General features: G+C 33.9%; 1 protein-coding gene across 8 annotated transcripts in view; it reads left to right on the top strand.

The window, feature by feature from the left end:
* LOC101890926 (1-phosphatidylinositol 4,5-bisphosphate phosphodiesterase) overlaps positions 1 to 26,446 on the top strand; it is a 70,836-nt gene that overhangs the window by 6,553 nt on the left and 37,837 nt on the right. For 6 of the 8 annotated variants that reach the window (XM_005177304.4, XM_059122311.1, XM_020040154.2 and 3 more), the window contains one exon: positions 9,448 to 9,533. The exons of the other annotated variants lie outside the window; for them this stretch is intronic. The gene's annotated coding sequence lies outside the window, so the exon portion shown is untranslated. The remainder of the gene's footprint in view (positions 1 to 9,447; positions 9,534 to 26,446) is intronic. 8 annotated transcript variants of the gene reach the window in all.

The following is a 26,446-nucleotide window of genomic DNA, read 5'->3' as shown; positions in this document are numbered from 1 at the left end:
ATAAAATCATCAGAATACCGAATATTGGGAGGTACCTTTATATGGGGGGTGGCATATGAAAACGTGGACCTACGTGGCCCATTTACGAAATTAACTCAAAGAAATTCAAAGTTTAGCCCATTAACCACCCTACATGGACCACCCTCGTTTACCACTAATGAACAGTAAACTAGGAAACTGGAGAATTGTCCATCTATCCACCCATCCAGCCATTGTTATTTAACGCTTATTATTCAGGTTCAGGTCTCCATTGTATGGAAAACTGCTTCTCTATATGTCTTTACATTCTCTTTTTTTATTCTGTTCTTATTATTGTTGTTGTGGTTGATGTTGTTGTTGCTGCTGCTGCAGCTGCTACCGTTATTGTTATTATTATTATTATGGAATTAAGTTGTTTTATTAGCTGTTATTATGTTATAGTTGGCTGAGCGAGAAAGCAAGCGGGCAAAGAATGAAATATGAAACAAGCTCCTCTAATGTCTCGTCGTAATAAATATTATTTTAATAATATGCAGTTACAAATAACAAAAAAGAAAAAAACAACAACAACGACAAGGTGCAATATTAAACACCATAAACCATAATGGATGTGCCATAATGTTAGTTACGGAGGGTGAGACGGTATTTAGATGGGTTACCAAATGGAAATTATATGGCTGGGCTAGAGGGAGGGGATAAGCAGGTATTGGTGTCGGCAGGTCACGGGTTACTTTCATATTCACATGGCTTCTATTTTTAAAAATAAGGGATAAATAGAATATTCTATTCTTTAATATACACATGGTGTCAGGAATGACACCGAAGAGCTTGTTTTTCCAAGGAAATGTATTAGAAATAGAAAACTAGAAGAAACTTCTTTCCCCTACTGAAATGGATGTGGACATTCCATTGCAAGTATTTCTTTGTTATTATTCTTTTCCTTTGAAAATCTGGAAAAAATTATCCCCGACCGGACATTTCAAAGTCAAAGGGGGAAATCTATCTTTGGCACGTTCTACACCACAATTCCGTTATGCTGGGCATCCACACATCTCACAGACGTGAAACCTGATCAAAATTCTTTTGACATCGATAATCGCATTAATAATATTTTATTAATTAATTATTAACATCAAAATTGAATATCTCACGAAGGAGATGTGACCGTTGGCTTTTTGTGTGGAAATGTTGTTTCAGGTGATGAAAGATGACAACAAATGTTGATCCGGAACGTGTCGTTGCTCGTATTACAACAAAGTTGTGTGAGCTCGTGTTTCTCTTTCCTCCACTCTCGCTCTCTCTCTCTCCCGCTCCAAGCGAAAGGAAATTAATATTTGTATTCACGCTACAAATTATTGTTTTATGTTCTTGTTGATGACTTTAAGTACATCTAGCGTGTGAGAATATGCCAGTCAGTCAGTCAGTCTGTCTGTCAGCCAGCCAGTCAGTGGGCCATCCAGCTGGTTGGCCACTAAATAACTGAACTGAAGAAACGAAAACGAAATTAATTATTTTAATTGAAATGAATACCCCGGTACCACCGGTAGCTCGATGAATGAATGGTTGGTTGGTTGGAGGATGTGCCTGAATGCCATATCATCGAATGGGCAAAATTATGACAGGAAGGTGAATGTACACAAATAAATAGAAAATTAATCGATTTTAATGGCCTTGGAAATGATGAGTGGTTGGATTTTTTGTTGGCGGAATGGGGGAACAGGCTTGGAAAGGTTGTATTTATTTATATTGTTTCAAATTTGGTATTTGAAGTTAGTAATGGATACTACAGCCTAAAACAGAAAATTGTCTGTGCAGGTCCACGTCTTCGTATAGCCCCCATATAACGGTGCATCCCGATATTCGGTATTTTGATGATTTTAGCTACATTATTCACGGATTTTTTTTTAATTTCGCATTTGAATATTGTAATGGCTTATGACAAAAGTTACCTATGCAGGTACATGTCGTCGTATAGACCCTAATATAATAGCTACATTCGGTATTTTTAAGATTTTAACAGAATTTTTAACCGATTTTATTGTTATTGAGAATTGCCAAATTCGTTCCATATGGTTGAGGGTATTCAAAGTTCGGATTTACAGTTTTTTTACTTGTCATATATGGCGTTTTGGTTTTTATGGCGAACCTCACAAGTGCAAATCCACCCAAACTCTTCTTTCTCTATCTCCTCTTGCTCACAATCATAAACTCAAACTCTCAGAATGAAATCTTTGCCTGCCGTGTCACTTTTTTACTTTCCCTACTTTACCACTGAAAGACAATACGAAAAAGTGACAGCTTTCCATTCAACATTGACAAAGCCCCTAAAATTCCCTTAGCAATTCAAGAATACTTGTTGTGACATTTCCATTTTCACCGTTTTCATTTTTTTTGCTTTTATTTCAAACAATCAAATATTTCTCTCTAAAACAATTTGACGATGGCCAACCATCTTCTCTTTTTGCTCTCTTAAAATCTCCATATATTTGTTTTTATCATTATCAAAAACAACGGACTCACACAAGCACAGCAGATAGGGACTCTCTCTCTCTCTCTCTTCTAAGTCATGCATATTTATGGGGAAAAGAAATCCATTCACATAGCCATTGAAGTGTGGGTGCGTGTGTGTGCAAAGGCTTTTGTTTTGTGGGGAGGCGTTTGCATTCTCCAATTCAAGTTTAACCTAAGGATGTGGGACTCCTTACTGGCAAGTAAAGGAAAAAAATTGAAAACAAAACCAAAAACATATTTAAAAAAAATTGAATAAGAGAAAAAAGTTAAATAATGAATATGCAAATTTTTCAGTTTTGCGCTAAGCCAAAATAATCTTTTTTTATTTCTTTTCATTGTTTTTGTTTGTGTTTCTCCTAAAAAATAATAATAATAAGACAGATTGAAAAACACGCATTGCGGTTCTTTAATAGATGTTATGTTTTTTAGCGTTTGTTTTCTTTCTTTTTTTCAAGAAAACAAACAATTTGGGAATCTGTTGTTTGATGGTAGGGATGGTGGCATGGCTACAGATTAAAAAAACACAAACGAAAAGAAACCGACTGGGAAGTAAATATCATAAAAATTAATTTAAATACGTTTTTTTAATACGAACAGAATATAACAAACAAAAGTTCAATAACATTTGCATTTTGATGGGTTGTACAAATAATTATAAGAATTGATAAATATTTTGAATGCATAAATGGATGTTGGGTTTATAAAACACAACCGGGGGAACCATGAGTTCTCAGGAAAAATAATTAATATTTTTTTTTAAATTTTACAAAAAAAAAAAAAAAAAAAAAAATTTGGTCTTCCACTGTTTTCTGGGAAGAAATGAAATTAACATGTACTGGCAGCTTAAGAGTGTGTGCTAGCACATCAGTCCGAAAAAGAGATAATTTAAGAGAGCTCTGTTATAGAGCATTCCTATTAAAGGTATATTTGATTGTTAGAAAATAAAAAAAAACTGTTGTAATTTTCCACGAGAAAAAGAAATCAGAGCAGACAGAGCTTTGCAAAAGCGAAAAAAGGTTACTATGAATAGAGAGAGAGAACTTAGCTTAAACTTTATGAATATTTTCCGATCGCTTCAAAATTTATAAATGTTATCTCTTTATTACCCCTTTGCCAAGAACAATGCTTTGATCTATAAATAATTTTGCATCTCAAATGATCCACTAACATTTATGGCTCAACGGACACTGCAATCGTCGCCTAAAAGTATGCAATTATCTATGTTACTCGACTCAAGCTGACAATAATGATGCTGATTACGACAGAAAAAAAAGGTTAATGTTAATAAGGTGCCCTAATCAGGTTGGTGCTCTAATGTTGGAAAAGTTTACAAGTTTGTCGTTGTTGTATTGATTGGGTTTGGGTTTGTGGTCTGTTCCATTTTGTTCCAGCTTTGACATGCTGGGCCAAAACGGTTTAATGAACTAAATGCAGACAGACATTTGTTTTCGCTGTTTGGGTTTTTAGGTTACAATTTTCCCTACGTTTTACGCCTTTTCCCATTCACACAGCCATGTTGTTGTTGCTGTTATTGTTTTTTTTTTTGCAACATTTTTGTTTCGCAGGACCCCACTTTGGTAAATAATCCTATTCAGCCAAATGCCAACCTCTTTTGCTACAATCATTGCTACTTTCCAACAAACTTTCATCAAGACCCACAACTTTGAATATTTACCATGATGTTGTTGTTGTTGTTAGCCGACTGACTGCTTCGATGGTTCCCAGCTCCGGTTTCATTCGGTTGGGATGGTTGTTTTTGTTGCACACATTAACCTCATTTTAGTGTTTTTAATAATTCAGCAAACACTGTTTGGTCGGCATGCTCTCACTTCCACTATCGCACTCTCTGCTTTCCCCCTCGTCCCCTCTTCCTGGTAGGCAAGGTATCTGTGTCGAAGAATGATTGCAAATTCAAAATGAAAAAGAAAGGTGGAAATTCTGAAATGTATCCAACAACAAAATTGCATAAACCGAAACGAAATGTATTGAAGAGAAAGTGAAAGGACGAATGAGTGAGTGTGGGTTATATACCAACATAAATACATACATACATATATTTAACGAAGCGGGAGAGACAACCAACTTCAATGACAGTGGTATGAAGCGGAATAAAAGGCATTGAATTATGTGCTTTAAGAAAATATGGGGAAATAAAAGAGAAATGTATTTCAATATTGGAAAGAGAGTGATATTGGCAAGAGATTGAGAAATTGGGTTGAGAGCGCTATTAGAAAGAGAACTATTATTAGAGAGAATATAAAAGATTTGCACCCTTAATAAAGGGAATATGGTAAACAAGAAAAACGTAAATTTAAAAAAGCACTGCTTAAAACCGTGTGGTAGCTCATAAGTCCAAAAAAGAGATTATTTTAGAGAATATAACTATCCTATTTTTCATAATATTTATCCCTTCATTTCAATTGTCTTTAAACTGGGATGTTGTCCAAAATGATTAATAAATCGAATTATTACAAACAATTTATTAATTACGTCTTAACACGGGTTTTCTTGATTATTAAAAAAGTAAGAGAAATTTGGAATGATGAGCGTGGTCTGGTATTTGAGCAGCTCTGATTTAAACCAGACCTGTTCAAGAACAAGGGCTCTCTCGCCAGTCTAATCTCTCTTAGGTCTTTTAATTCATCAACAAATAAGGGTTTAAACATTACTTTTACATTTTTTTATATCAAAACGCTATATAAATAATTTTGGACCACATTTACTTTAATAAAAAAAATAGTTGATGTATAGAAAAATCAGAACTTTTAATTTCCTCCCTTCAGACTCATGGGGTTCTAATGCATTCAACTACTCTCAATACCCTTAAAATGTGCACAATTTCCCATATTTAAATTCACTTTCAAAAAAGCACTTATTCGGTAGCTACTCTTTTGTTATTGTGTCTTGTTTAGTTCTCAGTCCTTGAAACATTTTCTCAAACTCTCAGAATTATTTATGGCGGATGGTTGGTCATTTTGAGGTTTGCTGTTGGTTTCCGTGGAAACTTTGGTTCATGGGAAAATTTAATCTGTAGCTGCAAAAGTGGTCGACATAAGAACATTGCTTTATATTACTGTAACATATGGTTGTGGCACCAACACCACCAGCAACAGCAACAAGAACAATAACAACACTTACCCAGGGTCTCATCCGCAGGACATGTATAGTAGATGTCCATACATATGTATGTATATTTGTAAGGATTTATACACTGGATTTTGTGCTTTTGTTGTTGTTGTTTTTCTTATTACCAACAGCAACATAAAACATTATCTCATGCCGTTGTCCTAGTGAGCGTTTCTTGTTGCCGGTCAAAACAAGAACACGAGAAAAAAAACGCACACAATTAACCAAAAGCAACAATGCCATCCCAAAAAGGCGAGAGGTGTGTTCCTTGTTAAATTGTAAACGTCGATAGAAACACGCCACGAAAATAGTGATAAACATCCCATCCCACTTTCAGCGAACTTTAATGTAGGCAAATGGAAAGAGCGAACCCGGAGAATATTCAAATAAAGATTTATGGCTTTTAATAAAGGAAAGCGACAAGGAAAATGTATCAACATGTTGAGAAGTTGAATTTTTTTTATCTTATGTTCTTAAAGAGTAATGTGTCGGAGTTTTAAGCGAAAAGAGAGAAAGAGGGGGAGAGTGGAAGAGTGGAAGAGCTACGTGGGGCAATTTTTGTAAAGACGTTTTTAAGAAGGTTTAAGGCGAAAAGACAGAGAGTATGTGGAAAAACTACCAGAGCCATTCTCTGCAAAGACGTTTTTAAGAAGGTCTGCTGCATATAGAAGAACTTCAGAGGACCTTGTTCCTATAGAAGCTGATTAAAAGGTACTGAATTGTATAGCCATAGGAAGGTCTTTTATGCACAGAATGAGTCATAGAAGGTTTGATGTCGAAGGCTTTCACAAGGAGGACCTATATATGATATTTTCTCTGTGTTAGTACCTTTACATGGCCTTCATTTTAAAGAGGGAACTTTTAAAGTTCTTTTGTCTATAAAAAAGCAGTGACAAGATCTTCCATCTACGCGAAAATTTAAAGAATATCTTCTATATATAGAATACCTTCAGAAGTTTTTTGGGTTAAAGAGGTCTATTAAATGTATTTTATCGTGTGGGAATGTTCTCTCCACCTGTCTAGATGGACCTTGGCATGTTTTTTTTAACAATCTTTAGAATGTCTTATCTCTATAGAGGGATTTTTTGGATGTCTTCTACTTATAGAAGAATCATTTAAGGGAGTTCTATTACGACTCTTAGAGAATATTCGGAAGGGCTGTTTTCCATTAAATATTTTTTAGAATACTCTATCGTCTTCTAAAAAATATATTTGTATAAAGTAAGACCTTTTGAAAATAAGCCTTCTATAAGATCTCCTATCTGAAAAAGGATTTTAATCAAGGGGACAATTAGAAGCCCTTCTGCTTACAGAAGGATATTTGCAAAATTATACGGATATTGTAAAAATCGATTTACTAGACCATTTTAGTAGTATATAGTCAGATCCCGATTTTAGGTTCTCTACATGGACTTCTAGAGCAACGTCTGTTCCAGAGTAGTCCATGGTCTGATCCCGATTACGGGTCCTATAAATACACTTCGATCTGCAAAGCGCTTTTTGCAGAAAAATGTTATAGAATTTTCAATTCAAATTTATTGAGTCTTTGTTTTTTTGAAATGGTTTCAATATCGGACCCTAATTTCGGGTCGGGACTTCCATGTAGATCATAGATTAACCATCAGCCATTCATGGCCTGACTCTTATTTCGAGTTCTACACAAGAACTTTGATCTAAATTATTGTGTGACCCTCAGTAGTTTTAGGTCTGACTGTAATGTTGGGTCCTATACAAGCTGTTCGGTCCACTAGCCAGCAAATTGAAACTTCTCGCTCTTTATTTTGGATTTTGAAATCAATTTTTTAACTTAATGTCTCTGAACCGGTTCCGGCACAAGGGCACAAAGTGATAGGTAGAAATTTTTCTGCTAATAAAATAATTCTTAGACGAGTTTTAAAACTTAAAATTTGAGGGCAAAATGAAACCTATATTGTAGAAATCGGCTCTTGGAACCTGAATCTGGGTTTTTGCCCGAATTTTTAGACAACTCTGAATCCACAACAGATTTTAATACAAATGACAAAAAATTTTAAAGGATTAGAATTTCCATTCCGTAATTGATCTCTTGAGGATTTTCTTTTTTATAAACCACAAATCGAGCCCTCGAATCGGTTAAAATACCTTTATCGCGTGAAAACTTGTTAGATATTTCTAAAGGTTTTTAAATGATATCGGATTTTACATGGTTCTTATACCCAAAGATTCGGGTCATATATCCAGCCACATTCCATGAGAAAAAATAAAAAAAAAAAATTGAGGGATTTTTCTTTGAAAGGCTTAAGGTTTTCCATCTACAGAAAATCCAAAAAATAAATGCTACTTTATATTGAAGGCCCCTGGGCCCTAGGGGCCACACCACAAACTCGTCATCACATCGAGGCAGGGCCTACATTATGCCCTTCTTTTCATAAATAATGCCTTCGTGTTTACCTCCATATCTCCTTCTTTACTTTTCCATCTTTAAGTCAACAACATTTCTCATTTTCCGATAGGAAAATTGTCCCCTTGGCAAAAATTAGGTTATGCCAATAACACTCGTATAGTCACCTTTTCTTTATCGATTTCCTGTTTTTTTTTAGAACTGTTCGTCGTATCCATTTCATTTAACGATGGACCATAAACAGTAAACTGAGACTTGCAATAAAAAGTAAAAAACAACTTTACACCTTAAACTAGGAAATTGTCATTGAAAGTTTGGTTTTGCCGGAGGGCGGGGAAATGCGCACACCAAGGGAATCAATACAAAGTTTCAAAAGTGGCTGAGGAGGGAGAAAAACTTCATAGGAAATGATTAAAGATTCAGGTGGATTCGCAGCTGGGTTGCCGATTGATTGACTACTGCAAAGGCTAGTTTAAAAAGGAATCAAAATCATCAGTTTTGTATACTTTTCACTTCATTACAATCGAAAAAAAACATAAAAACCCTTGGACCTCTTTCCATTCGTTGTTTAAACTTCGATTTTTGAAGAGGCCTCTAAAACCTACGAAAAGAAATACTAAATATGTACATACATACATATTCGATTTATCCTTTTGAAGTAGTTTGAAGTTACTTACTTAGCTATTGATGGTTCTGATTTGTTTTTCCAGGAAAAAAAGCTTTTGTAGTCGATGGAAATTGTTTCCCCACCAAATCTTTTTTCCAAATTTAAAATTTGATTTTCTCCGATTTTTTTTGGCTTCGTTTTTTTTTTTGCCTTATGATACATTAAATTTAATTTGGCAAGAAACATTATTGCTGTTCCTTTTTTTTTTTGGTTTTTCTTGGTAGCATTCCATTTGCGAAATCACCTTTTTGCCTGCCTCCTAAAGGTATTGTAAGGCATTTAATGCCTAAAAGTATGCTACAACATTTTCATCGTTGATTGCCGAGTTGCCGTTATTTGTGCGTGACACATATTTGCGTTTTGTTCGTGCAATTTGCTACGACTTTTATTGGCTAATGAATAAATTGTGTTCCTATTTTTTTCCTTTTGCCTTCGAAGCGTTTGACGGCAGCTCAATAAACGAATCAAATGCTAACAAAGCGTTTCGATTTGCCTTAACATATGCTAAGGAGGTTTCATTGGGTTTTTTTCTAATTTTAAAGGTGGAATGTTTCCTTGATTGGCAATGTTTGTTTTATTTCATTTCAAAAAAATGGGGGAAATGGAAAGGGATTGGTGCTTTAAATTGTTGAGACAATTTAAATAAAAAAATGAATTTATTTGTTTTGTGCGCTTTTTTCCCCAACTTCTCCACTTAAATAGTTCATATTTCCCTTTAGTTCGTCTAATGAACAAGTTTTATTTTTAATAATACCCGGTTTTTCACTCTTTCGTATTTTTCCAGGAAAAAATAAAATTCTAGATGAATAAAGTTTTCCACACCCCCCTCCACTTCTCATCAACCAAAACCAAACTATAATTAATCTAAAGGTAAGTTTGTTTTGTCGGCAGAGAGAAAAAAAGTTTGTTTTACAAAAGTTAATGAGAATAGCGGGAGAGAGTAGGAAGAGTTATGAAAGAGAGAAGGGGTGTTAAAAGCCATTTTCAATTAGGGGCCAAAATGAAAATAAAACCACTTGATTTGGGGTAAAATTGATGTTTTATTTTGGAAATTAATTTCAGAAATAGTGATAGAGCCTTTGGGCAGGAAGAAGGAGAGGAGACATTGAGGGTGTTGCAGCATCCCCAAAAAAAGTTCTTTTGAGGAAATTTTGAATCCGTGGCACATTCCAACTCTATGCTGAGAGCAGAGTCACTGGTACTTGCAGTTTTCAAAATTGTGGGGCTTAGTAACTTAATCCTAGTGCCTTGCATCTGTGGTCAAGAGTAGTCCTGATAAAAGGAAGTAATTGCATCTCTATCGTATCAATAATTTAAGTATATTTAAATTTATTTTTTAGTATCTTACATGTCTCTTCTCTCTTTCTCTCTCTATCTCCTCACTCATGAGCAATGATGTTCATAACTAAATTGAGAACGGGTATATAAGGGTAACTGAGAATTAACCATCGAAGATCGTTGAGGGAAAGTGAATAAAAGTATAACCAGTGCCGCTAACGTTTGTTTTTAAGACATTTTTGCACATCTATGCTCATCTATACCCAGGGTGCGTATGATCAATGCAAATAAGATTCCTCAAATTGATCATACGTAGCGGTGCACCTTCATTCGTATGGTGGATTTGTTTTAATGGCAAATATATTTTGTTAATTATACCCTACACCAAATAATGCTATGGATATTGTGTCTTTCAGCATTTGTTTGTAACAGGGAGAAGGAAGCGAGATAGGTCCATAGTTACTTTTGAGGATCTTCATAGCATCACTTTCTGAATCGATTTATGCATGTCTGTCCGTCCGTCCGTTTGTCCATGTATTTTTGTGAAAAAAATGCAGGTCGCATTTATTATCCAATTAAGAGGAAATTTTCCAAACAATATTTGTTTGGCCCAAGGACGAACCCTATTGAAATTGGTGAGATTTCGGGTTAGTGGTTCACTAAATGGTCAGTATCCGTCTAAATCACCTGAATTTTAGTACATCCGACCGAATTCAGTCTGGAAGCAAGTACATCAAATTTGGAGAAAATTGATTCAGATATAGCTATAGCTCCCATATACAGAGTGAGTTAAAGAAACTGCAACTAAGTCAAACGCCATAATTTTTAGATTTTTTTTAAATTTTATTGAATGAAAGCAAAAAATGTCGGAAATAGTATCAAATTTTAGAATATGTTTAGATTTGTTCGAATTGGTCACCTTTGGCACGAATTATGGCCTACAAACGGTCAATGAAACCGTCACAAGCTGCCCAAATGTTGCTCTGCGGTATTTTCACCCATTCCCAGCGAAGTGCTCGCTTGAGGTGATCGATACTTTGGTATTTTTTAGTGCCATCCTTGCCTTCCAAAATACTTCAGACACAATAGTCCAACGGATTGGTATCCGGAGATTTTGGTGACCATTGTGCGCTGGAAATGAAGCGAGGAACCTAATTTGGTAACTACTCTTCGTGGCGCGAGCTGAGTGCGATGGTGCTGGGTCTTGTTGGAATGTCCTAGGTCTGCGGGCAAAATGTTTGCGTGCCCAAGGCTTTAATACAGCCTCCAGAATATTTTCGCCATAATATTCGGTATTTATTCTGATACCATGTTGCTGTTTTCTTCCGTCCAAATCCTTGACGTCGGGCTACGCTACCAGTATCACGGTAACGAGCAATGGTACGAGACACAAAAGATTTATTCACATTTAAATGCTCTGAGTGCTCTAACGATAGCCTCTTGTGGTTTTCCAGCCAAATATAAAGAAATCACACTATCACGCTTGAATTCCATCACGAATAACTTTTTTTCTGGAAAATTCTCACCAAAATGCTTTGAGCTGTCACTGGAGTAATTTTAACAGCTGTCGGACGAGTGGCTTAGGAATGACAGCAGTCTGAATTTGGTTGGATATAAATGGCCCGCCCGACTTTTAACCTTTCGTTACTGGTTTTTCAGTAAATTTTTCCCCAACCCCACGTCCTACCAACAATGTTTATTATTGCTATTGTAATTATTATTAACCGTTATTATCGTTATTATTTGGCCCATAATTACGCATGTTTGAATGAATACATTTTAATTGAATAAACATTTCCAACTGAATTGATTATCCCCATTGAGCCGATAAAATGTATTAATTTGTACGTGACTTTTAACACTTTGGCAAGGCAATTGAATTGCAATGGAAATTCAGTGAATAAATCTCAATTAATTTCAATAATGACAGATTAAGGGCAAAAAACACAAAACTTGAGAGACGTATAAAAATAAAATTTTATATTCATTTGAATTGTAGGGATCCAAGTTCTTCCCCATGGCCCGCATCACATTTTTGTATTGAATTTACAAAACTTTTCACATCACTCAAAAAAATTAATGTGCCAATTACCGAAAAAGTTTACTGTTCAAAACTTTTTCCCATTAGTAATTACAAATTGTTGTCTGCTAATTAATTTCGACAAATTTTCAAGTTTATTTCCCTGTCTGCCATCATTGAAAATCATTCAAATACAGTTTTATGTTTATGTTGAACATTTGAAATGAGCATTTCATTGGCGTTAATGTTGCTGTGTTTCTCTTTATTTTTATCTTTTCAATTAGTTAATTTTCATTTGCAAGAATTTGTTTATTTGCGCCATCATCAACACCGAATAAATCACTTTAATTACCCTCAATGTCGATTGGAGATTTTCTAATAGAGTCATATTCGATGTTTTGAATTGAAGAGAAATTTAAAATGAATTGAAGTGGAAAGAGGAAAGTTTGCTAATATATTTGAAATTATTTTTATCAAAGGAGTCTTTTATATTATTTTATGAATTGCCAAAAACCTTGTGAAACAAGCTGAAAAATCAGTGAAAGTTTCGTCTTCCCAGCGTATTATTAATGCCAGTAAATCATACGTCACGAGGTCCAGTAAATCATATGTCACGAAGTCCATTTTTATAGTTATTTTAAACAACCCCCATTTTGTATCCTTTCCTTCCAGCCATTCAATCCAATCATGCCAATTATAGTTGCCATTCTATTCAAAATCAAATTGTAAAGATAGAAAATTGTCTTTTACGAAGAAGAAGAAGAATAACAACAACGAAATTAGTCGATAACAAAAACAAAACAGAAAATAAGCTGATTGTTTTGTTTATGGCTTGGAAAATGGAACACAGGGAAGCAAGCCACAGAGCCAAACGCAGAAGAAAAAAAAAACACCATTAACGAGAGGAATAATAAAAATCATCATGACCATGTCGTCAGAGCAGATAACGTTCTACTTTTTTCAATTAACGATAAACCAAGACCGAAGAGATAGAAAACAAAAACTAGAGAATGATGGTAGAAAAGTTATCGCCGGAAAATACACAATGAAATACGTGCCAATGGTATAATTATTTGGAAATGTGAAAAAGGATAATGACAGCTATGAAGATTTTGAAGTTAAAATTGAAGAAAATTATTGAATTTTAATTGGAGAGCAGGAAATATAGAAATGTCAATAATTTCAATGTTTAAATTTATTTTCAAGATTCCAAAATCAATTTTTCGGATAATAGATAGATAACTTTGCATATAAATTAAATGGTACAATAAGAAGGTAGAACAGCTTTGTAAAACTACAGAAATACAGCCCTGAGGCTATGTCCGCTTCCTGTCAGAGTTATTCAAAATTATATTCAAAATTGGCAGAAATCGGGCAAACTTAGAAAAAGAATTGTAATCAGCTGGTAGCTCTACCTTGCCTTTTTATTGTACCATGCATACAACGTATAAGTATTGCCATAACTCATACGCAAATATGTCTTTCGCCTTAAAAGACTTTAAAATTTGCAAAATCAAATCGAGAACCTATTGAAACTTCCACGCAAATTTAAGGGAAGGGGAAATAAATATGGTGTTATTTTTAAAAACCTTTTACTCAAAAAATCAAGTCGTGTTGACAGTTGTCATTTGGTTTAAATCATCAGATTGGCATTGGTGGGGCACCTTCTAAATCTCTTCCACCTACGGGATACCTGTAAAGGGGGTTCATCTATAGAATACCTATGATGCCAGAAACACTCTATAAGTTAAAGCATCTAATTCAAAATATATTAAAAATATTAAGTAGTTACATAATTTTGCAGAGAAAATATATACAACGTATAAGTATTGTCATAACTCATACGCTGCTATGTCCTTAACCTTAAAAATCATTAAAAATTGCAAAATGAAATCGAAAACCTATTGAAATTTCCACGAAAATTTAAGGGAAGGGGAAATAAATATGACGTTCTTTTTAAAAATGTTTTTCTCAACAAATTAAGTCATGTAGACGGTTGTTTGGTTGATATCATCAGGCTTTGGTGGGGTCCCTTCTAAACCTCTTCCATCTATCCGATACCTGTAAAAGGGGTTTATCTAGAGAAGATGCTAGAAACTCCTTAAGAGGTAAAACATTTAATTCGATATATATTAGAAATATTAAAAGCCAAAGCGAACTTTTTATGGTTCGACAAATTGTCCTTTCATAACGTATAACTACTATCATCACACATACGCCTATAAGGCTCAAAGTCTCAAAAGTAGGGTTGTGTCAATCTAATTCGATCGAACGAACTAGTTCCGTGGACTCCGGTCGTTTGTATGTAAACTCTACGTATGAGTAATATGAAATTTATGAAGTCACTCATACGTTTAGGAACTGAAATACGAACTTGATCGGCACAACTATGCTCAAAAGCCCTCAAACAAGAATTCGATGCTAAATCAAGGTAAATGGGGGTGGTAAAACCCCAAAATTTGCTTCCCTTTTTTAAACAGCTCTATTGGATCAAAAATGCCTCACAAATCGACCCCTGTTATCAATTTGATCGTAGATGGTCAAGTATGCATGTCTCTTATTCTCCGTCATGAGTAAAACACAAATAAATAGACATATACCTTAATTTTCAACAATTGTTGCTCAAAAAATAATTTTTGAGCTAATTTTGATTATATTTTTGTTTAAAACATATTAAATAAGTAATAATTAAAAGAAAAAAATGCTATTATAAAATTCTCTTAAGCATTTCTCTTTTATTATTTTGCCCATATATGATTTGATCCATTAAATTCTGTCTCTCTATCTATCTCTCTCTCTCTCTCTCTCTCTCTTTCTTTGAAATCCTCACTGACCTTAAACCATTTTGTTGTTATTCCTGAAATTCTTATCTCAATTAATCCGCCATTATAATAAACCGTTACAAGAAACTAGTTTAACAAAACATAATCAACAACAGCAACAACAACAAAGTTTAATGGTTCATTAACCAATTGGCAAAACAAATAACCAATAACCACAATAACAAAAAGAATTAAAAGAAGAAGCAGAAGATGTGAAAGAAGAAGAAGAAGACGTAAAACATAAAAACGACTTATTTAACTTCATTAAATGTTAATGTGTCTGTGTGTGTGCTCCTCTGGGCTTCTAGTTTTAATGTGTGGGTCGTAAACAAGTATCAATGTATGTATGTTTGTATTTTTATGTAGTTTGGGAGAGGAGAGAGTGAGATGGGCCTGGGCCTTAACCATAAACCCTTTTCAAAAGCATGGCAACAGCCATCGAAGTTTTTGCTCCTTGTTGGCCTGGTTGCCCAGTTCATCCTTTTCTTTTTTTTGCCTTTGGAATGAATAACATTTGGTTTATTGTGGTCGTTTGTGGGGGGTTTTCATTCCTTCTTTTTTCCTCTATTCCCTGCCACCATTATTCTCCAGTAATAGTTGTGGTTAGAGTTTAACTTTTGTCTGCCAATTCAGTTTGCTTTCATGTTGGACACCACTGTCCATTCTAAATATGTAAATACACATACATATGTATATATACGAGATGGTGATGTGAGCTCTTGTGGTCTTCAAAACTTTCTAAAGGATATGTGTAAAATGAAAATGTTATTGCTTCCTTCTTTGTTATTAATTGTCGTTCAATTAATTCTAGATGAGTTATTTCCATCAGTAGTCGTCCTTTTTTTCCCATTCTTCCACTTGGAAATATTACAACAAAGGTCGTTCCGGTATTGGTCACAATGGACAATGTATTGAGGCTACAAGATTGGTATTTATTGTCTTTTGGAAGAGTGAGACGGGAAATGTAATTTCCGTCTTTGGATAATCAATGTTTTGAATAAAATGGGAACCAATTACAAGTTGGATTTTATTTTGGAAGGAATAAATAAGTTTGATAAAAGACTCAGTAGAAAAAATTACATTAAAAGCACTGTGCAAAAAAATTAAATTTAGTATCCAGAGGATGGAAAATTCCTTTTCCTGATAAAAACCCTTGGAAAAAACAGCGTACCTGAGATAGTTAACCAATCTCAATAAGTTTAACGTGTATATTCCATGGTCCAATTACTAGGATTAACCCGGATCTAGATTTGTAAGCAAACCTAATTTTATATAATACACATACGACATGCCCTGAAGGGTTACGAAGCAAAAATGCATTGACTAATGACAGATTTATTCCTTTAGATTTACAATTTACTCATAAAGATCTCTTATTCCCCAAATGAAATGTTACAAAATTGTATTCAAATTCAGCGATGTAATGCCTTAAAAATTCATTTTTCTTATCCCCACCTCTTCAAATTAAAGAGTAATTTCTATAACATTTCTACGACATTGGCATTGGTCAGCATTTCCAAAAATTTTTTTTTTTCATAGAATTTATTTAAAAATTTATTACTCCCTAATAAGTTGTCCAATATTTCTTGAAACACTCAAATTAATATTTAATTCTTCTATGAACCACAACTATGTTACTCACTAAAAACTTCTTGCGATATTGACACATTTTCCATCGAAGAGAGCTAGAAAAGGAAAAGAAAAGTTCCCAGCAACATAGCAGCAGTTTCATCCTCATTCTTATTTATTGAAATTCCTAAAAAAATAATCGCTTTTTGCTAAAATTTTCAAAATTCCTGGGTTTTCTAATTGGAGTGTGGTTTAACTACGAACCTTTCCTTCAATTTCAACAAATATCCTCTCAGCCACTTTCTCTTTCTCTAACTCAACCGCAAGAGCCGAACAACTGTGGCCCATTCTCTTCTCTTTGTTGATGCAAGTGTAAAGAGAAATTAAAGGTTATTCAAGTGGAGAGAATAACAGATATTCAATTGTTAGTTAATGCTTTTTAAAAGGTAAACAAACAAAAAAGACAATACCAATAATAAATACCCGCATATACAAATGTTTTTGTGTGTGTGTGTCTGTGCATGTGTTTGTTTGTATAACATTTATGATGTCGACGTTCAATATTGTATTTATTTATGAATAACTGTATTATGTGAGTGGGCGGCAGTAATGGCAGGAGAGTGCGTATGGTTTGTGCCTCTCCTTCTTCTTCTTCTGATGAAATTGTAGATGTGTGTAAAGTGTGTGAGAGTGCTCGTTGTTATCATCATTATTTTCTTGTTGTTGTTTTTATTATTTGAAGTTGCTGTCGTTGTTATTGTAACTGTCTTCTTGAAATTGTTCCCCCAGGCAACATTGACGCAATATGCCAATGCAAATATTTTCCTTTTAATCAATACAACACCAACAACAAACACAAGACTAAAGGCATTAACAGAAACTACAACAAGAACAAGAGCAGCAACAGTGGTAGCTGTATTTCCAGGAGTACAAATAATAACAACAACAGCAACAATTATTATTATTATTTTTGTCTCTATTACATGAGAAATGAGAGGCGTTTTTATTGAATGCAGAGATTTATTCACAAAGAAGAAACGCGCAATGTTGAAGTTTTGCAAAAAAAAAAAAAAAAACAAATACCGCGAAACATAAATTTCAACATAAATTAAAACATTTATATATTTAATTTTCCAAAGAAAATTTCCCATCACACCATTGCCACTACCCTTTCGACCACAATGAAAATAAACAAAATATCAGTTTCTCGTTAAGGGTTTGCATTTTGAATGTGCGTGTCTAACTGAGCCCAGGGTAATTGTTGTAGGAGCTATCATTGTTTCTGTCTATATTTACATAATTTAAAGCGTAACCAAGATCAAAATAAAATATTTCCCCCCAGGGGTGTTAAAAATGTTGAAGTTCACGTGAATTATTTGCCGCGGTTCGTTTGTGGCTTATAAAACCAGATAGAGAGAGAGATAGCAAATTAATGTGTTAATAATATAATGTTGTTGTTGCTGTGTTAATTATGTAATACACAATAATATTAAGAAGAAGAAGACAATGGAATGGCTGTGGTAATTTATAGCAAGTGAGAACATGGCTTTAGTCCCAAAGGAAATTTTCTTTTAGGAGATAATATTTTTATACCCTCCACCATGGGTAGGAGGGTATATTAACTTTGTCATTCCGTTTGTAACACCTCTAAATATTCGTCGTAGACCCCATAAAGTATATATATTCATAATCAGCATAAAATTCTAAGACGATTTAGCGATGTCCGTCTGTCTGTCTGTCCGTCTGTCTGTCTGTCTGTCCGTCTGTCTGTCTGTTGAAATCACGATAGAGCCCACATTATTTGATGTAGACCTTTGAAATTTGGCACAAGTGTGTGTATTGTCCCTAGGATGGTTGGTATTGAAAATGAGATATATCGGTCCACGTTCTGGTATAGTCCCCATATAACGGTACCTCCCAATATTCGGTATTTTGATGATTTATGCCACATTTTTTCACGGATTTATCTGAAAATTGGTATTTGTAGGTCATGACGGGTCCCTGAGCGTGTGGCAAAACATTGCATGTATAGGTCCACGTTTTGGTATAGCCCCCATATAACGGTACCTCCCGATATTCGGTATTTTGATGATTTATGCCACATTTTTTCACTGATTTGTGTAAAAGTTGGTATTTGTGGGTCATAATGGGTCCTAGTTCGTGTGGCAAAACATTGTAATTATAGGTGCACGTGTTGGTGTAGCCCCTATATAACGGTACCTCCCGATATTCGGCATTTTAATGTTTTTTTGCCACATTTCTTCTAATGTTCTTTTACCCTAGGGTGGAGGGTATTAAAAGTTTGGCCCGGCCGAACTTAATGTTTTTTTACTTGTTTTTAATTTTTACAATAATTAACATATTTCAGTGCTGCATTCGAGGAGAGTTTTAAGAAGAATTTTGCAGTACTAAATTCTAAATTTTCCATGCACCTCAATAAGTCTCTCTTATTCTTAGACCCCTTTTCAATCCACCTAAATCGAGTTTTTCCCACAATTGATATTTCTGTCCGGGATTGAATTATTTACTGTACATGACCATCCATTATAAATTATATTTCCTTCTTTTTTTAAATTTTCATTCCATAAAACTGACATTTAGACTATTTACCTTTTATAAATTTATTCGTTTTATTGCTGCTTTCCAAAAATATGGCCATGTTTCTTTTTAACGATGTTGTTAACAATTTGATGAGGGATTTTCCATCTAATCCAAAAAAAAAAAAATCCACTTTAAAACAACAACAAGCTAAACAATCTGGTGTTTTGATGTTGTACGAAAATTTCCCAACCAAAAAAAAAAGAAAAGTTGAAGGTAAACAAAAACAAATTACATTGAAAACTGACTGAATGACTGGCATTCATTTAACCTCGGCATTTATATTTTCTTACCGTCTAACATCCGAAAAAAAAACACAGATAAAGGTTAGCTTTCATTCGTGCTGCCATCCTCCAGCAATTATATTTTATTTGTTGTAATTTTCTTTTTTTGTTTTTCGCAGAAAAGGTGTCGATGCTGGAAATAATTTTCTTTACAAATAACTGCCGCATGAAAATTTTGCCATCAAATATTCTCCAAGATTTAGTTTTGCCATCACTGGCCAGCCGACTGACTATCCAGTCCACATTTTATTTCATTTCATTCTTGGCTCGGCGTTTGTTGCCTGTAATGGAGCGTTGAGTGAACTGTGATTTTAATGAGCATTTTCACAGCAGCAGTCTCTGTTTTCTGGCCGCATGTTGGTTCGTGGATTTCAGCTGGCAAATGGAAATTAATTAGATTTAAAACAAATGCTGAAATGTAATTAACATTCACAAGATGGCCGGCTAATTGTTTAAGGAAAATGTCTAAAAAGTATTTGCCACCTTGCGCCTTGTCTGGATGTGGCCTTGATTCTTATTTTAATGCTAATTTGCAGCAGAAGAGAGCGGCAGAGAGAGAGAGAGAAAACTTTGGTTGAAAATAATTGCCATTGAAAATGTGTTGCATGGAAATGTGAGTCTAAAATTTATGGCAAAATGTTTTATTTTAATGAGAAAGAAGAAGAAGAGGAGAAGGCAGCACATAAATTATTCTAATAGTTTTGTAAATGTTTTAAAATAAACATTTAACCAGTCATAATAGTGACCCTTGCAACCACTGTAGTTTTGATTAACAAACTTTTTGGTTGGCCGGTGGCCACTAGCCCCCACATTGATGTGGTATTTTTAAAAACATTAAATTCACTGGAATAATTATTTTTTTTTTTTTGGCTTTTGTTTCTGTCTGAGGCGAGAAATATTTGTAATGGACAGTTAATGGTAAATAAACAATTACTAAAATTAAAAATCTGCAAATTTTATTTTTACATTTTCGACAACTGACAATGGAGGCGCCGATGTGTTTAAGAGGGGGGGTTTGTCTTATAAAAGATAGAATTATTATTTTTAGGCATTACAAAGGAATGGCAAATTATTCTATTTTTTATAGGAGCTATTCTTGTTTTTAAAGCCACTGTTTAGTTAGAAGGTAGCCGTTTTCGCATTAAATTTTCGAAAAAATGTAAAGACCCTACATGGATTTTTCGTGGTCTCTCCCTTAACTATAAAAAGGGATAGCTTTGTTAATAGTTCTCTTGCTCTTCAATGTTCAATTTTAAACTAAAATACAAAATTCCGGATATTTATCTCTTATTTCTTCTAAGTTGAAGTATTTGCAATTAAAAAATTAGCTTTAATTAAAAATTCTCTATTAGCCTCTATTAGCTTTAATTAAAAATTTAACCTCCGCAAGTTTACTCTTCTTCCATATGCCATGTAGCTTTGTCAGAAAAAACATTACTTAAATCTCTGAGAATCTATCAGGGAATACATGACATTGTCTCTCATGTAGCACGACATTATGACATTTCCATTTTAATGGTCATTTTTATATTTGCCAAAAAAAACAATATGTAGAACACACAACATAATCAAAATGGAGGGAGAAATTACAATGTTATTGTTAATTTTTTTTTTTTTTTCATTACAAAACATTTGGACTTACACATATGAGGCATAAGAATAACAACAACAACAAGAAGACCATAAAGAACAATGTGCATGATGTTTGCTCAATGTTTTCATTAAAATTTTGTTTTGGGAGATCCACATTTCTTTTTTTGCTCTCATGTGTTTTTTTTTTTTTTTTGTTTTCGCCTATCAGCCTTTAGAGAATGAGTGACTGGAACTGCCGACAGTGGTCGTGTTTTGTTGCACTTGTTTTGTTTTTGTTTTTTTTTTTCTTGGCATTTGGCCAATTATTTAAGGTTCAAGTTTGTAAAATAGCAGCCAAAAAAAAAACAATACCAACAGCAACAACGAAAAACTGCCATAATCATAACAATACTTGCTCATGACAATAATGATCCCGTGTGTGTGTTATTGTTGGGCCTTTGTAACTGTCTCTTTGATGGTACTCATGAGACAAGGCGAGAGTCACTGTTATTACAAAAAAAAAGAGTATTTCCCATAACCGTTAACATAATGGGTAATGGTATGCTAGTCAGTGTGTGTGTGGAGAATGTACCATTTCCATTAAGCCTTTTAATAATTATTTCAATATAAAAAAAATTAAGATGCAAGGGAAGGTTCCGTAAATGCTTTGCAATAATATTTCTCTTTTAAACAAATATAACGTAAAAAGCATAGATGAGCTAAATAATGAAAGAGAAATGAAAAGGAGAATTTAAAAAAAAAAGTTTCCTGCGCCGAATTTCGGCTTATTTCATAATTTTAAAACAAAAATATCAAAATTAGCTCGAAAACTAATTTATAGAGACAATTGTTGGGAATTATAAATATATGTCAGCTTACTTCTTCTTGACCTCAATCATGACCGAGAATAAGAGCAGTCATGAGTAAAACATCAACAAACAGACATACAATTGTTTTTATAAATTATTTTTGAGCTAATTTTGATTATATTTTCGCTTAAAAATTATTCAATGAATTAAAATTCAAAGCAGGAAAATTATTTGAAAAATTTTTTAAGAATATCTCTTTTATTATTTTGCCCATCTATGCCATTTATACAAAGAGTTATCATGTTCTCTTGTTTGTTTGCTTGGCAGATATATGTTGTGTTTCCATACATTAAAAGGGAGAATTGCAAAATTCCCGGGAACGGAAAACTAATAAAAACATCAAAATAAATAGCAATTCTTCAAAATGATTACATCAGCCAAGCAGAAGCTACATAGTTAAAAGTAGTAAAAGAGAAGAGTAGAAAAGAGAATGACATATTTGTGTATGTTCTCTTCCTTTTTATTGAAAGGTTTACAAGTTAGGTTAGGTTGCAAAGAATCGATCGATAAATGTCCTGATGGACACTTAAGCCAATAAGGCCTGTTTACAAGTTTAACTATTGTAATCGTATTATTTTTACAATATTCTACTTGTAATTTCTGGTGTCAAGCAGTGGGCAGTATTTTACAATGGTCTAAAATATTCCAAACACCAAAATCTGAAAACTTGACTCAAATTTGATTATAGTTTAACAATCTTCCCCATTCTTCCTTATATTTTTCGTCATAATTTCCCATCACTCACCATCCTGTCCATTTTCCCACAGTATTTCTTGTGTTATTCTAAGCGAGTAAACACAATTTGTTACTGTTTTTTATTGCCACATTTTGTTCCATCAACAATCAACGCCCGTTCGTTCGTCCGTTTGTTCGTCTACTCGCATTCACATTTGTTGTAAATAAATTTCCATAAAACATTAAGTTTTCATTATATGCGTCATTTGCAAATGCATTGTAAATTCGTTGGCGTTTGCGGACGCTTTGATTTGTGTGAAAATCGCCAAAGACATAAATTTCAGTTTATGATCTACAAAATCCATCTCCATTGTTGAATAAATAGACATAAAAAACGTCAACAAATGGGAAAGAGTGTGTGTGAGAGAGAGAGAGCGAAAAGAGAGGGAGAAAAAACATGCCATCTACAAAAATGAATGAAATGAAAACAATCAGCAATAACATTGAACTAGTATTAAAAATGCATTTTGAAAACAAAAGCAAACAAAAAAAAAAAAAAAAAATATCAGCTACTAAACATAACAGCATTGACTATATGAATATTATTTATTTATGGTTGTGACAGTTAAATCTGGATAGTGGGAATTCAAAATATCTCATATTCCGGATATTTTAAACCACTTCAAGTCTTACAAGGCTTACGTGGACAAGGTTCCAGATCGACTAAGAATCGAATTCATGAATAAAGAAACGGTGGACTTAGACACGTTAATTTGGTACCAAACCATATTATTCCATTGCTTCTGATATCCTCTCCCACATTTGTGTATCCGACTGTGTAGACCAACAGCAACGTTTTTTTTTTGTTTTGCCAAAATGTGCCATAAACTGATTCCAGTAAAAATACCACTTTTTTCTCTGCGAATCAAACGAAATCAATTTTAATTTGAAATAACAGCTAACAGCTCTAGGCCATATTGAATGATGACATATTTCACAGAGTTAATCTCATAATCGTTAAATAGCTAGAAATCGGCTTAGAGATGACAATTTATGGAAGTCAAGTTGTAAAACAATTAAATAAATGAAATAAATCAATTGTAATTATTTATATAGAGAGGGAGAGAGGGGGTGGGAGGGAAAGATAGATAAAAAGAGCAAAAGTAGGAGTAATGAGTTATCTACGCCAGGTAAAGCGTTCGAATTTAAGCATGTGTAAGCATGAAAGAACATCTCGTCAGCTGATGATGTTTTGTGGGTTCTAAACGATATTTAGATCTTCAAAAAGTCTGTTTTTGATGTTCTAGGGTTCAGACCTGGAACTCTAGGTGTTGATAGTCATGTGTTTCTATTTGGGTTGTTAAAGGCTAAAGCATACTTTTAGGCACTCCCCTGAACAGTATAGCATAGCCCTTTTTTATTTAAACAAGTAAAAAAGCAGCTAAACTCACCCGAGCCGAACTTTTTATACCCTCCACCATTTGGAAGAAACTTAAAAAATTATTAAAATAAATGATCCGTCGAAAGATACCTCTCAAATGAAAACCGTTATATGGGAACTATACGAAGGTCCTGAATAAATAATTGTTGTCATAGCTGTAGTAACGGTTCCGAACTTTATATACTTTATATTTATTTATATAATTTGAAACAATTCCAGTGAATAAAGTCACAAAAATCATGAAAATACCGAATATCTGGGGGTTCCAATATATGGACGCTATACTAAAAGGTGGACTTATGTAGACAATTCTCTTCTAGGGGGTGAAGTACTCAGGAGGAACCCCTGGTGAGGATTTTCAGACAATTCCATTAAAAATGTGGCTAAAATCAGCAAAATACCGAATATCGGGAGGAACCGCTATATATATGGATATACAGAGGGTAAAGTACTCACAAAGCACTCCTTGTGTAGAATTTCAGGTACGGTTAAATGGTGTTTGTATGGTATCGTGGACCGATATAGACTAAAGTCAGATCTGTGCAAAATTTTAGCTTCCTATCTTGTTTCGTTTTGACTCTAGCGTGATTGCAACAAACAGTCAGGCGGACGGACGGAGAATTTTACGCTGAACAAGAATATATATACTTTGTGGGGTCTAAAAATATTATTTCGATGAGTTACAAACAGAATGACGAACTTAATATGCCCTCCATACTATGTATGGTGGAGGGTATACAAATGCTTGGGAGCTCTTAAAAGTATGCTAATAAAATGTTATATATACAATTTAAGATTGACTTTATACATGAACCTAACTGATGTATAAACCTGCCTTTAGAGCTATCAGACCCCTTTTTTACTAAATTAACTATTGAAAGGTACTAAAATAATAATATTTCAAAATCGACTCCTAAATGTATGCAACATTTTTGTCAAAGAAACAACTCCAATTTTTTTATTACGGGCACATGAGTAGTGTGTTTTAATATGTCTCTAGAGATTTCAAGACTGGTGGTCTTTCCTAATACAAAATTGATTTTCCATATTCAGGAATTTCCGTAACAAATTCTTTTGTTGTGAAATTTCATTAGAATTTTATTAACAAGAAACCCTCTGACACCTGTCAATCTAAAATTGCCTATCATAAAATTTCTCTTGATTAAAAATTAATATTGTCTATCTTTTTTGGATTGAACGTCAGATGTAGAACTATTATTTGCTAATTTCATTAGACTAATATATTTTTCATTGCCCCCAAATGTTTTTGGCCCCAAACGAGAGAATAAAATTGGCCACGTGCGCCACCATTTTATGTTCTGTCATATTGCCAAGCAGTGCCTGGTTTTTTTTTTTCATTTTCCAACCAACATTTCAATCCCATCATCATCATCATCGTAGTCGTCGTTCTCTACCCCCAAACGTCATCATCAAGTTGTCAAAACATTCGACAGAAACAGGCAAACAAATGTGTCAAAAACAGACAAATAAGTGAGAAGCAATTTAACGACTTAACAATCAAACGTTTAGAGGGTTAAGAGCACGCGTGGCATGTTGTTCAGTGGTTTGGAAAACTGTGACAAGCAGAAGGCAATGTGCAATGCGTTTCCCCCCCCCAACTAAATTTCGGTGGAAAAGAATGAAGAATAACATTTGAATTTGCAGACAACACTGATCTCAGCCATATTTTAAGGACATACTTCAAGGACAAAAATGAAAACCTTTGAAAATTATTTTTCCCAACAAGATTCAAAATTTCTTATAGTTGGCAAAAGAAATGTCCTTCTTTAAGGAGCAATGGAGACTTAACCTATGATTTTTCTAATTTCACCCATAAAGTATGCAACATTTGTTGTGTAATGAAAATTTGCAATTATTTATTCCTTTAGCACCAGTAAACTTTGATGATTTCTCGAGTGCGAAAAAAAACAACAACAATCAAGTCTTATAATATAATATGCCCTCATATGTTATGCCCCAGAAAGTATGCCATATTTAATTTCTTATATTTATATGCCTGGCTGAATAAATTTTCCTAAGAGCATAATACGAGTATGCTGCTCTAAACAAGTCAAAAAAAAAACTTCTAGAATTTTTAAACAAAAAACCCAAATGTTGTTATGTGAGCGAGTGTGTGTGTGCATGTATGTACATACAAATGCATGGGCATGTGTAGAAAATTTCATTTTTACATTTAGAATTAAATTTTCATAGTTTCCATGAAAACATGCACAAAAAACGTGTTGATGTTTGTTTTTGGTCTTTGCGCCTCCCAGTCATGTTTCTAATGGCCCTCAGACTGGGTCTTTTGTACTTTGGCTATAACAAATACCAGAAAAGCTACAAGAGAGAGAGAGAGGCAGAGAAAAGCTAAACGTTAAGCTTGCATTGTCCCATTTAGTTTAGGAATTTTATAATAAATCTTTGAAAAAGGATACTTTTTAATATGCTCTTTGGAATTATGAATGAATAATGTCACACAAAAAAAAAAAAAAGAATATGCCTTCGATTCATTTGAAATATCCAGTTTTGCTCACTGCTCCGGGCAGATTTAACGAGCAGGAGGATAATGTGAATGGACCCTATGCTAAATCCTTGCCATTTTTTTTTTGTTTTACACAAAACTTTGGCAAAGGCATGTACTTAAAATATTTG

The sequence above is a fragment of the Musca domestica genome, unplaced genomic scaffold, assembly GCF_030504385.1.
Source record: "Musca domestica strain aabys unplaced genomic scaffold, Musca_domestica.polishedcontigs.V.1.1 20, whole genome shotgun sequence".
Taxonomy (NCBI): domain Eukaryota; kingdom Metazoa; phylum Arthropoda; class Insecta; order Diptera; family Muscidae; genus Musca; species Musca domestica.
This window is presented reverse-complemented; position numbering and strand designations above follow the sequence as displayed.